A 12,134-nucleotide genomic window follows, 5' to 3' on the forward strand; every position below is an offset into this window, starting at 1 on the left:
TATTTGAAATGTAAAGCATTAAGTGAGGCTTTCATGTTAACAATATCCTTTCTTCACTTTCCCCTTAGCTGTGAAGAATTTTTATAAGGAAACCCCATTTGACAGTGCAAAAAAAATGCTAATGACTATCCTTTCTTTAGGGGGAAAAGAGAAGTTAGTTGAAATAGGTGGGAAACTGTAGTTGTTGCTAAAGGCTTGGAGGGGAGGGAGAAGAATAGCAAGGCTAGACAATGCTTCTGTCCCTGGTGCCAACTCCTCTTAACAACTCTGCTGCCAAAGAAAAACAGATTTCTAAGCCGCTGTGGGATTTACCCAACTCGTACTCAGATCGCAGCCTTCGGCTCTCTCCCCAGGCCTCTTGCTAAAGGTGCGACCTTCGAAAGACGAGCAGTTTACTAAACAGAAGCCAAAAGGTGAGAAAGAGGAACAAGAAGAAAGCAGATTGGAAGGAAAGAAACCACCAAGTGAGGCCTTGCAGGAGAGCAGGGGACTTTAAGCTGTGCACTGAAAGTGCTGTTTGGGAGCTGCCCAGCAATAGTGGGAAAGGGGGCATTGCCTGCACCTCCAGGTCTGGATGTTTTTTGTGATCAAGGCAATTGTAGCCCACTAGTGCCAGAGAGGTTGCCGGCCTGCAAGTCAGCATTCACCTCAGAAGAGGTGACATCAGGTTGATTGGCCTCAAACCTCTTTTTTTTCTTTTTTTTTCTTTTTCTTTTTCTTTTTCTTTTTCTTTTTCTTTTTCTTTTTCTTTTTCTTTTTCTTTTTCTTTTTCTTTTTCTTTTTCTTTTTCTTTTTCTTTTTCTTTTTCTTTTTCTTTTTCTTTTTCTTTTTCTTTTTCTTTCTTTTTCTTTTTCTTTCTTTTTCTTTTTCTTCTTCTTCTTTTTTTCTTTTTATTTTTTACAACACTCCAGAGAAGCCGATGTGTTTTCATCTGACAGTTATACTCAATTCCTTACAGCAGATTTTGCCTCTTAATTTCAAGGCTTCCTCTGCCTTTGCTGAAAGCGCAGGCTCTTCAGACAGTCCAGGGGTGGGATTGGCAGCTCTTGTCATTTGTTTATTTAATTTCTTTTGTTTTCAATCCCTGAAAAACCCTACAAGACAGCAAGCTAAAGGCTTGGCCTTTTGGGCTGTATACACCTGAGCACACTTCTGGGGAGGATGCAAAGGTGAAGGAGGGTGACTGACTCCTCCATTTGGTAACTGCATATGCAGAGAGAGGCATGGACCATCCTTATATTCTTCCTAAAGGCACTTACTAGCAGCTGGTGCCAGAGATGGGATCTCACACTAACTGGGACTTTCTTCTGTCCCAAATACTGCTGAGTTTACGGCTACACTGAAGAGGATGCATTACCATAGGCATAAACAAGGCCAGGAATAAGATCAGCATCACAAATAACTGTATCTGTTTTCACCAGCTGATGCAGGAGTTTTTCCTCTAGACTTTCTGCCTCATTACCTGGGAGGTTAAAGGAGTGCAGGGCTGAGCTGTTGTTGCTCTGCTAGTATTGCCTCTTTAAGGCTGTTCCTTGACAGCCTGAGATTTTTTTCGCTCCCTGTTTGATCCAACTTGGACTCCAAGTAATCTGGGAACTCATCTCTCTCCCTGTTTGAGCTGTATGTGATTAATAGCAGACCCCAAGAATGGGCTTCTTGCCTATCTCTCATGTTCAAATTGCCTTCCAGGATTTTGCAAGGCTAAGACGCCTTTTCACATGTTACATCTGGCTGTGGTTTGATCAAGCCTCCCTTGGTTTTGCAGGGAGCTGCATCTGATTTGTAGTGAACTTTGAGAGCAAATTAAACTGAGTGCTTTGTACATGGATTTGCTGGCCCTGACCCTTCTGTTGCTGCTTGAGAAGAAGACAGTGTTAATTTCAGCAACATAAGAAAAAGTGCAACTAAACAGGGCAATTGGATGGGGACAGATGCTGCTGTTCTGAACCCCTCCTTTCCCCATCCCACCCCTAGAAATGGGGCACAGAGAGAAGCTGCAGCTAGTGCCTTTGGCCACAGCATATCGGGTGGAGAATATGCCATGGAATATCCAGCATTTGCTCTGGCAGAGAATCTAACAGCCCCAGTTGTGAGCCAAGGCCAGGTTGTACTTGGTGCTGCACAGAGAGAAACATGGTGCCTACCCCAAAGCACTTACAAGCACAGACAAGGGTGAGGAAGGAGGGGAGGGCTAACAAGATCAATGAGACAGTATTGTCACATCTGAGGAGGGAGAACATGATAGTCTTTGGGATGGTGGGGGAAGGAGTTCAGGAGCAAAGATCCATCTCTGCCTAGAAATACCATGGAGTAACAGATCTGAAGGATGGTTGATAGAAGCATATGGGAAGAGAAAGGTAAGGGATGAAGAAAGTGGTTTGGATAAGAGAAAGAACCAGACAAAATCTACATCCTCTTCATGGTTGTGTTGGCAACTGATGAATGCTGGCCTGAGGACTGGTACCTTGGGTCTTAGGGGTTTGACAAAAAGAGGGGAAAGCTGGAAAGAAAAAGGCAAGAACTGTCTTCCCCTACACACACACTCAATGCTGGCCTGTGGCTTCTCACTTATGGCTACTCCAGTAGCACAGGAGGAGATGTGGGTCTTGGAAAGAACATCAACCTCTACTCTGTGCTGTGTGTCTTCTGCCTGGGGAGAGCGCACGTAACTTGACTTTCCTGAACACTCAGAGAAGCAGCAGAGTGGGGCAATTAACAGGATGGATATGCTGAAAAGATTCTGCCCCTTCCTTGCTCCCCCACCTTCCCCACATTACCATCAGCTTTGACTGGAGTGAGGCTGACTGCAGAAGCTGGCCAGGCTCTGTCTGCTTGTGATGGTGTTTCTTCTAGCGTGCAGGGGAGAATGCTCCTCTCCAGGCTCTCAGACAGTCCTGCTTCCCAAAAGCATGGTGTGGGGTGCAGACAGACAAGGTCTCAGTGCAGCTGGTAGGGAGAGCTGGGCCCCTCCATACTCCCCTCCCTTTCCCCCAGCATTCAGCTAGTGTTGGACGGTGTCTGTTTTTAGAAAAAGTCGCAGAATCAACAGCTGAGCTGATTTTCCAAAGGGACACATAAAACAAACAGCCTGCCATCTGCTCTATTGTCCTGGAATAGCGGCTTGGAGGGTGGGGGAGAGGGAAGGAGGAGAATGAAGGGAATGAGAAACGGAGGTAGGGTGGGAAGGAGGGGGAGCGGAAGAGAGGAAGAGGCAGAAAGGGGAAGCAGGGAGGTCGCGGAAGTGGGAGGAGAGGAGAAGATGGAGGCTGAGGGGAGGGAGATAGAGAAGGAGGTAAAGAAAAAGGGGAGCTGTGTGAAGGTGGGGATGTGGTGAGGGGAGAAGACCAAGAGACAGTCATGGAGGCAAGCGGGGCTGGCTTGAGATCACCCTGGCTGGATCTCCATCAGCGCTGCGAGCCACAGGGGCGCTTCCAGCATCCCTGTCCTGGCTGAACCAGAGCCTGACTGCAAAAGAAACAAACTGAACTTAGTGGCCTGGATAATCGCTCCCCTTCCACCCACACAGCCCTGCCTGCTTGCCTGCTGTACACCCTCGCCCCCCCCCCGCCTCCGTGTTGGCTTTTATTGAGTGCCGCAGGGCAGGGATTGAACTCCAGGTTTGGCAGCAGAGTAAATAACAGCAACATTGGCCTCTCCAGCCCGGGAGGGAGGAGGGCTGGTTTTAATCAAAGGTAAATAACAGTCGGTATTCTCTGACCCTTAATCCAATTTCCTAGAACTGGAGAATAATGTTCCAACTTAGACACGTGGCGCTGGCCCACAGGAAAGGGGCAGCGACTCAGGCAGCCAGCTGCTGGGCACAGCTCAGCCAAGGAGAGCGCAACTGGGGGACATGCCACAAGGCAGGTAGTTCATCCCTGCTGGCCTGGGACTGTGCTGTTCTGTTCTGACTTTTCCTGGTGCATTTTCCTTGCTTCAGTCATCCCAAAAGATGGGGCTGGCTTGCTGGCAGGCAGCACATCCCCATGAAATGTGGACCCAGTGGGTTAAAGACTCCTCGATTTGCTCTGTTGATAGGAGAGGGACTCAGCTGATGCCTCGTGCATCTGCATCCCTGAAGGGCATTTTGCCTTACACGGTAACCTGGAGAATAGTGATTATGAAGTTGTGCTTGGTTTTATATGGTTGTGGCAGGAATCCGTAGCGATTCCTGCCACATGTAAAGTGTGAGCAAGATTTCAGCATTGGAAATAAATGTTTATGTTGTTACTAGTCTGGTAACACAAGAGTAGAGAGTTTGCACTCTGACTAGGTCACGTATTAGAATCAGAGAGAGTTCAGGAGGTGGTGTTCTGAAGCTATCGGAAGGTTATCTAGTCCTGCAGCAGGGCCAGCCACCTCACATCCCTTCTGTCAGATGTTTTTCTGACTGACTCTTAAAACATGTTTTTCGGGTCCAGATTATTGGTGTCAGATTGGAAAACAAGGTTGCTGGTAACAAAGAACGGGTACCAGGTTGATCTTGGAAAGACAGGTTTGTTCTGCAACTCTGTACCAATATGAATTTGTAGATGCCCTTGGAGCAACTTTCAGGCTCTTGGGCACTCCTTTCTCCTCTGTGGGGCAGCTGATTTGCAATTTTCTGAAACAAAAATGACCCCATGAAGCCAGGACATGTTTGAAAAGAGGCAGAGACACATACTAGAGCTGAGGGCAGAGGAAGTCAACTCCCTTCCAGCCCTTTCATCTTGTAAAATGATCTGGAAGTCCACAGTAGGGGTTTGAGCTGCTGTGGAGACAGACCACCTCTCCACCTGATGGGTGGACTGGTTTTAAGACCACTTTTCAGACCAAACCTTTTGTAAGCCATGTAGAGAAAAATCTCCTCACTAAACGCTCCCTACTGGTAAATGTGGCCCAACACACACAGCACATGTGTAACCGATTCCTGGTCATACAATCTGGACAGATCAAGTGCAGGTGGGACAGCCGAGTCCATCCTCCCATCTCAATCTCTGCTCTTCCAGTGTGGATACTGAGAGCCTGGGATCCAGCAGCAATGAGGACACAGAGCACCCATACTTATCCAGGGCAACACAGGCTAGGAGTACTGAGACCCTAGCCTGAGGAGGAGTGAGGTCTGTCCTTCACAGAGAGGCTAAGAGGATGGCTGATCCTTACAATGACCTATCCAGACAGGTCAGAAATGCAGCTCCAGAGATGCCTTATGTTCATTCAGCTCCCCAGCCATGGGCACACACTTCATGACCCGTCATCCAGTCCTGCCCTTAGAGAGTCCAGCCCTGCTGCTGGAATTATTGGCAGGAGAGAGGAAAGGTTGACTGTGTGTTTCTTTTTCCCTTGCTCAGCTCACTCCAGGAAGCACACTGCTTTTGGAACTGTTTGAAGACCCCGGAATGACCCCTGGTCTCCGGGCCGGGAAGGGGGCAGGAGGAGAAGGACTGCGTGCCTGGGGCTGGGAGGCAGCAGGTGCCCGTCAGCACCCTGGACAGGGACGGACCCACCACAGCCTTGCCTTGCCTTCCCTTCCCTTGTCTTCCTTTGTCTTTCCTTCCCTTCCCTTGTCTTCCTTTGTCTTTCCTTCCCTTCCCTTGTCTTCCTTTGTCTTTCCTTCCCTTCCCTTTCTTTGCCTTCCCCTGCCTCTCTTTGCCCTCCTCTCCCTTGCCGTGCCTTCCCCTCTCTTGCCTCGTCTTGCTTTCCTCTGTCTCACCTTGTCTTTCCTTCTCTTGCCTTGCTTTGCCTTTGTCTTGGTACAGGCTGGCGGACAGCCTCCCGGTGTGGCACGACCCTGCTTTGGCTTGCAGCCTGCACCAGCCCTTTTTTGCTCATGCTTAAGAACAAATATACAGTGCTGTGGCTCTGTATGCAGCTGCTCTGAAGCTGTGGCTTAGATCTGGGTTATTTTTTGCAGATAAATCCTCTTTTCTATCAGATTTGACATCAGGCAATCCCTCCAGATCCCTCCCTTTCTCCCTGTCTGACTTCCCCCTTCTCTTCCCTGCCCTGTGTTCTCTTTCCTTGCATCTGTACTCTTCTCTCTATATGCTTCTCTCCCCTTTTCTTTCCCTACAGCTAACTCTCTGTGAATATCATTTCATCTGCTCACTTTCTGCTGCTCTGCATCTCCACATTACTCTTCATGTCTCCCCTGCCCTCAAATGTATGTATTTTACTGCTTTCCTGTTTTTATCTCTTTTTTGCACTCCCTGTCCTGGTTGTTTCTTTGTGGTCATTTCCACAGTGCTGTGAGTTTATCAGAGAGCCCTCTTTGCCCTGGAGTTCTACATGTTGAGATCAGGCACAAAATACCTAGTATGTGCTTGTTTTCTGGGACCCTGCTACAGCTGATGGAGCTTGGCATTCTCTGCAGGGGACTCAACTGTTTCACACACAGCCCTTGCCTTCCAGCAGATCTGAGGAGGAACTTCCAGGGTGTTGGAGGCAGAAAGCAACCACAGAGAAGGTATTAAAACTACAGGCAGCCTGCGAGACGGTTGGACTGATGGATGGGAAGATTGGGTAGGGCTCTGATAAAAAACATTTCCCGTATCTCAGCAGAACTCTGGTCTTTGTTTACCTCACAGCCTGTGCTCACACAGAACAAGAAGTCTAGGAATGGGGCAGAAGGCCATTAGAGACTTGGAGAGAAAGAAGCAGCTTGCAGAGAGTTGCAGTCAGGGCTCATTCCACCGGTCCAGTGTGCATTTCTATCTCTCCGCTCTCCTCAGAGCCCAGTCTGGGTGGCACAGAAATCATCCCTGGCTTCCCCCTGGGAGCTTTCAAACCCTGAGATGTCCCTGAAGCAGGTCTCCAACACTGCTCCAGGACATCAGTAATGTGCATTGACTTATTTGGTAGGAGTTGGTACCCAGCGGGCAAGAAAACCGGCTGCGGGCTTCCGTGCTACTTGGAAGTGATCCAGTTTGGGATAATGGGATCTCAATTGCAGTTGCAGAAAATAATTTTCATTTACAGGAGCCCAGGGAACTCCCAGCACGACATCACCTTGCTTGGGATTTAGCCAGAGGACCATGGAGAAGGGGATTCATGCCAACATCTTAGGCATCTGGATTTGAGTAGTGAGGAGAAGGGAAGGAGGTCCTGGCTGCCTTTCACTTTTTTTGATGCCTTTTAAAATGGGATCCCTTGTGGCAGTGACAGGCCTATCTGCAGGTAAATGGACTGCAGCAGTTGGAGATTGAGTAGATGGGTCTGGAAAAATAGCAGTTGTGTTCCACCCTGCTTGCTCAACAAGCCACATCATGGCATCCACAAAAGCTCACAAACTGTTTGGAAGAGGCAATGGATTTTCTGTCAAGCTGGAGTTGTCCTCTGTAAAGTAACATTTACATTTCTACCAGACAAAGTTTTTCTGGCCTGTGATTCTTCCAGCACTTTGGGTTAATAGGAGCAGAGGCTGGCTCCGCGTTGTCTGAGGCTCGACATTTAGATGACTGTCAGAGGGGGAGAGAGGGCAGTGGTTTCAGCAGTGCTTAATGAAAAGCTGAGGGAAAGGAAAGTAAAGTTTTTACTGCACCTTGGACGCTGTCAGCTTACTTTTTACATTACTTTAATGACGGCCAGGGAAGAATGATATCCACTCATGGCTCCCTCCCTAGCAGAGAGCTGCCATGCATGACATTTCAAGACCACGAGCAGTCCCAGTGAGGGTGGCTACACTATGTGTTAATCTCATGCTGAAGTCTTTTGATGGACTGCATGTCTAAGCAATTTCAACGCCTTCCTCCAGTGCAAGACACAACACTGTTCCACTTGCTGAGGCTAAAAGACGTCTTCGTTTGCTCCTTTTAAAAAAAAAACTCCTTCCCCTGCAATGTATTTTTTTTTTTACTGTCACTGTTTTGTAACATTTACAAAAGGCGGTTCCTGATGGAAGCACTCACAGGGCTCAGCTGCCTACCCATGACATGTGGGAGGAGGTTTCTCCTTAGGGACTCTCCTCCAGAGCTCATCTGGGACTCCTCCATCAGGCTCCCTGGTACTGACATGTCCAACACCTCACTGCATCTCTCCCTCATAGGCCCCCAAATACCTCAACACAGCACCCCAGTCTCAAACCCAAGCCATCTCCCTGGATAATCCAGTTTCTATTACCTCCTTCCAGCTAACAGTTGCCCTGAACAGTAACCAGACCCAGTATTCAGCATTTCTGCAGCACTTGAGCTTGGAGGGAGCTCAAAGAAAGCACTGCTAATTAGCTCACATCTTATCTGTCAGGTCAGTGTTATCCCTGCTTGAATGATTTAGATACCAAAGCACAAAGTGACCAGCTCCACAGAGGGACCTGAACTCCTTAGATTGTAATGTTGCTCTCTCCTTCTGTCCTCTGCTGATAGCAATAGAAGGTCACCTCTGTAGTTCTGGAGCCCAGAGACAGTATGTTGGGTTTTCTGCTGGTGTAAATCAGCATAGATGCAGAGGGACTTCACACTCTGAGTGCACAGTCTTGGGAGATATCTTAGCACACCCAGGAATACATCGGTAGGTCCAAACCTGAGTGTTCTGAGTCCAGGCAGAATGATCCCAGCCTTCCCTGCCAGTTTCATCATGGTAGATTGAGATAGTCAAAACACAGGGAGATATCTAGGGGAGCTCTGGAGGAAAATTTAGGGTGAAGAATGAAGGCTTGCACATCTCAGTATGGTGGAGGCTCATAGACACCCAGAGCAGGAGGATGGCCAGGATATTTCGCCCCAGCTCTGTGGATACTCATTCAAAGTGGCCGGACCACTCTATCCCACCACAGGGTCAACCATCTGAATGGCACTAAGCCTAATAGGTGAGACTGTGCTCCTCTTCAGCCCCTTTCAATGCACCTCATATTTTTTGGCCTCTTGGAGCAAGGGATGGCCTTTTCCTCCCACGGAACTGGGAACATATCCAAAAAGCCCCTGGGACCCCCTGCTACACCTCTGCAGTAACACCCACTAAGCGCGACAGTGATGCCTTCACTCTCCCACCCATCCACCCACGGAGAGCCCAACTCTGACTTAAAATCATTCCTGTCCCGGCTTCCCCATCGTGCTGGCTCCTCTGGGGCTGTGATCCAGCACCAACAGGACTCCGTCCCGCTGCTGTGCTGGCTCCTGCCACTGCTGGAGCGGTGCCCACGCTGGATGGGGGTGCCTGGCAGGGGCAAGCCGAAACCCAAATTGTCGGGGGTACTGGAGGTGTGCAAGGCTTGGGTAGTCCGAATAGTGCAGAACTGGGGGCCAGCAGAGGGCACTCCGGTACCACCGCTCGCCCACGGGACTGAGCCCTCAGGTGGGTAGCGGGGCCACCCCCAAAAGCCTACAACCCTTCTCGGCTTTGTCCTAGGTGTAGGAGGCAATGGGGATGAAAGGCAGCAACATGCAGCCCTACTTTCTTCACCGGAGGAAGGGGAAGGAGTAAATAGGTGAGGAGACTGCAAGGGAGAGACGTCCCAGGAATCTCCCGGTTACCCATGTCTGCCTCCGTCAGCTCAGAGAGGTCTCGCCACTCGGACACGGATGGTGGATACAGTGTGTGCAGCCCAGGGTTTTCCCCTCTGAGACCACGGGTGCAGCATGGCTTCGACACTGGGCAGCTGAGGGAAAGTGCTGCCTTTCTCTCCTTGGAAGGACTGCTGAGCCTCAGGCTCAACAGTGAGTCCTGTCAGTGTCCTTCCTCAGCTGCCTATCCCAGTGGTGTCCCTGTTGCTTGGATAGACCAGCTCTGGGCAGATCCCAGCCATCCCCACCTGCATGAGTGTCACTAGGACTGACTTGCAAGAGGAAGATGGTCAAGGCTGGTCCCTTGGCAGATGAGAGAGTTGCCCTTAACGGAGACGACAGCAGCCTTTTCAGCGCTGCTGCTCAAGGCATAGGGTGCCCATGATGATGGCGAGGGACCTGTTGAAGCCCTGATAGGTTGACACATCCTTGTGAGAGGTGCCTGGCAGCAGACTCTTCTGGAGGAGAGTTTTGTGCAGACCACGGTGCAACAAAACCTTTCAGGAGACTTGTTGGCAAACCTCACAGGAAAGCAAGGATTGCTGCAGTGAGTCCTCTCCTGTCTCCTGAACACCTGGAAGCTCTTTGGGAACAGCTCGGGGAGTGCTGCACAGCAGTGCAGGAGGGATCGCTAGTGCTGCACTCACATTAAAAGTGGGCAGCATGGTGCTTCACTGGGCTGCAGCCACAGAATCAGAGGTGCCTGAACTGGCCTGCCTGTTTCTGCCTAAGCTCTGGATGCCTTCCCCATCATGAAGCAGTATGACAGTTACATGGGAAACCAGGGTTCCCTGGAGCTCTTGGGGAGGGAGGATCTCCTTGGCTTCTCTGCAGAGATGGCAGGAGCAGAGCACCTTCCTACGTGCTCCGAGAGCGTGAGTGCCTTGCAGTTTTGCTGTAATAAATCTGGAGCAGCTATAAATCTGGAGCAGCTATAAATCTGGAGCAGCTGGCTTAAGTTCCTCCAGGGTTCAGAAGAAAACACATCCAGCCTGATGTGTTTTGTTTGCCCACTCACTGTGTTTCTAATTGGAATGTTTGTAGCTTGCGAAATTGCTTCTTAGACTACAGTACCCACAGACCTTTGCTGGCAGCTCGGCGTAGCCTGCTAGGGCAAAGCAAAACCCAGACCTCAGAAATGGGTCTTTCCTGACCCGTGCAGGCAGCTGGAGGTCTTCAGCCAAGCCTGGCCTACCAGCAGGTGCACTAACTCGGTTCATTGGGAAAAGATTGGTGAGATCAGTGAGTGAGAAATGCAGCTGTGCTTCCCTATCGTCTCCCAGAGGCTTGTTTCCAGACGCTGGTCCTCGCAAGCAGGGTCTCCCGAGTCTATTTCTCTTCTGTTCCTGCAAAGCCCATCCTGAACTTTTTCTAAATGAACCCTGAAGTCCAGTTTGTGAGAGATCACAAGGCGGAAACAACAAGCATAATGAACCATATTTAAAATGATATTTTTTCTGCCTTTAGAGTTTGGTTAATTTATAATCTATAAAAGTCTCTGCATAATTGTGTCTTGATTAAAATGGTATAATTAGGCGCTCTGGATCTCTCTCCCCTTTCCCTAAGATTATTTCTGTCTAATTGCTTTAATCTGTGTTTTCATGCACCCACTAGAAAATCAAAGCATGCTCCCATGAGGACGCGGGTGAGAGTGAATAAAGCTGACGACTCATTAAGTGCAGCAGAGAGAGGAAACTGCATCTAAATCACCACTACATTAACGAGGTAAAATAAAAAAATCGAAACAAATAAATAACAAAGAGATAGAGGATTTAAAAAAAACCCACCCACAACAACAAAAAAAATGACATAGATTTTAATATTAATTAAGAACACAATGAATAGCGAATTATCTGTCGTTAAAGCCAACTTCCTCCAATGTTGATGGAGAGCCAAAGGTCTGGGAATTTTAATCCTCCAAATCTGTGGATGTTTCATGGAGGGCACAACTTGTGCAGAATACAGCCCTGCTAAGGACAGAATAAAGTTCACTGAGTAGAGATTGAAGGACCTGGGTAGGAAGGATGTCAGTCCAATCCAGCAGTTTAAGAGCAGTGCCACAATTAGCCTGGATTTGAGTGAGAACTGGATCAGAGTCCAGGGAGACTAGCACCTGGGCGCACGCGAAAGGTACTGACTGGCTGCCTGCATTGCTAGGGACAATTGACAAGGTTCTCAAGAACTGACCAAGTCCATCCGCCGCCCTAAGACCAGAACAACTTCACCTCTCCCTTCCAGGTGACCTTCTGCCTTATTATCAATGATGTTCAGGCTACAGATTCTGCCAACTAGCCCCAGTAACCTACAAACAGGTCACTTATTTCCCTCTAAGTGAGAAATAAGAAAAACAAGATATTTTAAAAAAAGATTCTGGCTATGTGTATGGTTTACTAACATCTGCCCTAGTCTCCTGAGGAGAAGACCATTGTAGTGCTGTCCTTTGGTATCTCATTGCAGGGAAGACCAACTGTGCTGTTTACTATTTGCCTAGCTCAAGTGCAAATTCCCACACACTGCAGTGTAGAGAGGCTGATTTTTATGCCAGATGTGATTGAAAAACTTTGCCACCGAGCTGTGCACAACATTGTTTATCTTCAGCAGTGCTCAGTAGCCCAGACAGGGCGCTGTATGGGTGCAGACACTCTGCTCTGGGATTTG

The sequence above is a fragment of the Tauraco erythrolophus genome, chromosome 4 (assembly GCF_009769465.1).
Source record: "Tauraco erythrolophus isolate bTauEry1 chromosome 4, bTauEry1.pri, whole genome shotgun sequence".
NCBI lineage: Eukaryota > Metazoa > Chordata > Aves > Musophagiformes > Musophagidae > Tauraco > Tauraco erythrolophus.